Raw genomic sequence first — 4,423 nt, 5'->3', positions numbered from 1 at the left:
GTTGTTGCGTTCCTGGTTCTCTCTTTCCCACCTCCTCTCTTTCCCTGTTCTACTTGTTCATCGGGAGGGGACGGCACCCCTTCATTTGGGACCTCATCTTGCTGTTCATTAACCTTTTTTCTTTTCCTGACCACTTGCAATCCCACCTTACTTCCCTCCTCCTCCTTCCCCGTAGCGCTGTCTGGCTTCTCTCTCACCCTTGTTCCCACTACTCTCACTACTCCTTCATTCTCCTCCTCCAGCCATCTCCTCTCTTCCTTTTCTCTCCCCTTCACACCGCCATTCAATCCTACCTCCCTGAGTATATGTGTAATCATTGCTCCTCCCCTCGCATCTCTCTGGGACCAGGCCATCGGGGACGCAAACCGTGCCTCCCCATTTGTTCTTACTACCTCGCCGTTAGCGATATCTCTTCCCTCGTGCCCACACCCCTCCTTTTCCTTTTTATGAATCCCCTCGTCATTCTCTTAATGCGGGGATGCCCTCTCTATCATATCCACGCTCCTGCCGCTCATTCTCCCCCCTCTCCATCCCCGTGACAACTCCTCCACTATCCCCACTTCCTTTACATTCTCCCCTCTCCTCTTTCTTTCCCGTTCCGGTCCTCCAATTCAATGTTTCCTCGGCCTGTCTGTAGGTACAAGTCCTCCCCCCCTCCCTGCTCTTCCTTCGGCAGGGGGTCATTGGAGGGGTAGGGGTGCCCTCTACCTCGCATCCACCCCCACCCCCAGTGCTTGTGCCGAATCTCCCACATCTTCCGCAGCCCCCCCACAACGTTTCTCTCATCTCTCTTCCCTTCCCAGCCTCCACCCTCTCATTCAACCCCTCATCCACGCGCCCGCAGGTGTCAATCGCTTCCCCTTCCCTGCCTATCCTCTGGTGGGCGGTCACTAGCGGTGCGGGGGTGCTCTCTCTTTCATACCCACTCACTTCTCTCTCCCTACTTTTCTTCCAATGGGGGGTCTCTGGGGGCATTGGGGTCCCGTCTCTTCCATGCCTGTGCTCCTGTCGTTCGCTCCCCCCACTCTCAACTACCGTAACAGATCCCCCGTTACCTCCCCACCATCCTTCCCATTTCCTCTGCTCCACTCCCTTACTGGCTTCAACTCCCCCGTTCGATCCTTCCTCCCCCCACATCTGATCGCTTATCCTCTCTCTCCCTATCCTTCCTCCGGCGGGGGGTCGTTAGAAATGCGGGGTAGAAATGGAATGAAAGAAAGAAGTCCCAAAACTTACCAATAGGGAAACAGGGAATGAACTGTGGAATGAAATCAAATAAGTTGCTAAAGATTAATGTAAAAAGAAAAGAACCAAGAAACAGAAGAAAGCAAACTGGATGTCTGTGAAGCGAAGAGGATCCAAATCCAGCAAAAACAAAGATCCTAGGAAAAGAGTATTGGATGTTAACATTCTTAATACATAGAAGATACTACACTTCATCTTAGCCAAAAGGCCAAGAAGTGATACTCTGGTTTCTTTTCAGATTGTATAAATCTTTCTCTTTTAAAATATATAGAATGTATTTCTAACTTTGTCTGAATTTCTTTGAATCAGTTATTATCTGTCAATAAATAGACAGAGCTTCTCATAAATAGATAATAGAAGATACCCTCTATTTACAAAAACCTCTAGTTTTATAATAAAATAATATTAGAATAATATCAGATCAGTGTTCAAGTCATTTTCAAGCAGAAAGGCTTCAGGGATTGATTAAATGTCTAAAGGAATGTGCTTATTAACAGAAGAGGAATCAGATCAAGCAATGCCAGCAAATGCCAAGTAGAGGGAAGTTAACAATGTGTGCATCTTATCTTACATGCTAGCAAAATAATCCTTGGTATCATCCAACATAGAGTGCTATATGGAAAAGGAGATACCAGATGTTCAAGCTAGTTTTAGGCTAGAAGCATGCTGGATAATTAGAAAAAAAAACAAAGAACACCAATCATGATCAGTACATGCTTCACTGATTATAGAAAGACCTTTGATTGTGACAATCATATCAATCTGTAGAATGTCCTTAGGAAAATGGGAATCCCAGAAGATTTTATTGTCATCGTGCAAAACTTCCAAACAAGACAGGAAGCCACAGTCCAGGCAGTGTATAGCAAAACTGGCTGACTTCAGGGCAAAGAAATGAAATGGCTGTATTCTCTCCTTTTATTTATTCAACCTACTGTATATGCCAAATATATTTTGAGGAATACTGGTTTGGAAGATGAACATAGTTTTTTTAAAATATTTTATTAAGTTTATATAGGTAGGGGAAAAATAGGAATAATACGGGTATGGGGGGGGAAGGGGATGGGGGATTTAGGATGGAATAAGGATAGGTACAATAATCACATATTTTAACAAACAAACTACCGTCCGGATCATAATAATGAGTGAATATCATACTCAACCATTTTTAAAATAAGATTAACTATAACCATATTACTAACAATTAATAAACAAATAAATTCATGGAAGATGAACATAGTTTTTAAACTAGAAGAAATGTCATTAACTGAATATGAAAATAATCTGGAATCATTAGTAATAAAAGTTGAACACAGTAAAAATGGACTAAGTTTAAATATAAAGATCAAAATAATGACTAACTACAGCAACCAATGATAGAATCAACAATGGAATTATTGAACAGATTGATAGATTCTGACTTTTTGGGTCAACTATCACAAGAAAGATACTGGTAATCAAGAAACACAGTGTAGACTAACACTTGACTAGGTAGCAAATGAAGGTTGTGAAAATGATATTCAGATGCTAAATGTACTTACAGTATATCTACAAAGCATAGGAATATGCAGGCAATAATTTTCCCTTGACAAGTTATAGAAATAAAATTGGACTTTGAAGAAGCAGGGTAAAAAAAAGATATTGTTTTTAATATTGGTGTTGGAGAAGACTTTTGAGGATACTATGTATAGCCAATAAAACAAGTAAATGGATCTTAGAAAAAATCAATCCAGCTTTGTCACTGAAGTAAAAATTAACCAGGATCAAAATATCATATTCTGGACTTGTTATGGTGAAGGTCTAACTCCTAATGCTGTGAAAGGTGGAAGGAAATAGAAGAATGACCATCAGCAAAATGGATGGACTTCATTATAGCAGCAAGGGGTTACATCACTGGAAAACCTGAAGGACCTGGTTGGAGACAGAATCACCAAGAGAAGGTGATTTCTATGTGGCTTTGAAGATCTGATGGCACATAATCATTTTTTTTTTTACTTATACCAAACCTAAAAATTCCAGAAAACTCAGCTTTTCTATGTGATTTGCTCACCATGGGCAAGCAGTATTTCAACTGACACAATAACCTCATTTTTTTTTATATAGAGCAAGCATAGTAACAAAGAGGGAATATATAAAGTAAATCTTAGTGGCGCCTTGTTGTCAGTAGGTCATGTGGTCATTGCTATTGGATTTGGATCTCCAGTACTAACTGCATGTATAACTGATATAACAACCAGTTAAGAAAAGTGATAGTTGGTTAGAGGAAGAACTCATAGAAAGATCTATTGTTGGAAACCAAATGTCCTCAAACACTCACAGATAGGAAGAAAGAGACTTGTGCTTGCTTTCACGGAAGAGCAAGAAGAATAAAGAAGCAAGTGAATCCACCAATCAGAGACACTAATAATATCAGTGTCTGGACAGCAACCAAGCCAACATAGCTGCCAAAACAATAGGCAGAAATTTCTTACACTCAGGGCTTTTTTTGTCATAGAACACCCAGAACGGAGTTCCGGCACCTTTTTTGGATGGAAACTTGTAGGGTAGGCAAGGCGGGTTGTATGACGTGTGTGAGTTCCAGCACCTTTTTTTTATATACAAAAAAAGCACTGCTTACACTGGCTTAATTTCTAGCTGGTTTCAGCATAATAAACAAGCAGCTTAATCAAGTTTACTGTGACAAAGAGCTCTATCTTCAGTTTTCAACAAGGAAGGTCACGAGGGGCTCTAAGGACTACAAAAGAAAATTTCTTGGACTACAGGTTGTCCACTCCTGAGTGACAGGGTAAAATAATTCTTATTTAAAGAACACCACTAATTCAACTGCTGCTCCATCTCTGCTATGATTTGATCACATTTTTTTTCAGTAAAATATTTTAAAATTCTTATACATGCTCTCCATGCAATTTAGTTGAGCCTCCATTGATACTGACTTTTGAGCACACAGAAAGGCTGGACCTTTCATTTAGATAGCTTATCAGCAAAAGTCGGGACAGATGAGAGTTCCAGATGTTCTTTGCTCTCTGTAGTCAAAGCAATATATTTCTTGGTAATTTCACCTTTGACATAATGGTTACAAATCCCAAATTCTGAGAAACTGTTTCTGTTGGACTGACATGATGTCTTGTGTAAATAATAGTCCTCTATCACATTGCTGAAAAAGTGTTTCAGTTAAGTCCTT

At 40.4% G+C, this 4,423-nt stretch overlaps 1 pseudogene; it reads right to left on the bottom strand.

Annotated features, from left to right (window-relative positions):
* Window positions 1-1,388: 1,388 nt before the first annotated feature.
* Window positions 1,389-1,465, bottom strand: LOC114923823 (annotated as a pseudogene).
* Between the last annotated feature and the right edge of the window lie 2,958 nt (window positions 1,466-4,423).

Source organism: Protobothrops mucrosquamatus, unplaced genomic scaffold, assembly GCF_001527695.2.
Source record: "Protobothrops mucrosquamatus isolate PMUCROS unplaced genomic scaffold, P.Mucros_1.0 scaffold_253, whole genome shotgun sequence".
Classification (NCBI taxonomy): domain Eukaryota; kingdom Metazoa; phylum Chordata; class Lepidosauria; order Squamata; family Viperidae; genus Protobothrops; species Protobothrops mucrosquamatus.
This window is presented reverse-complemented; position numbering and strand designations above follow the sequence as displayed.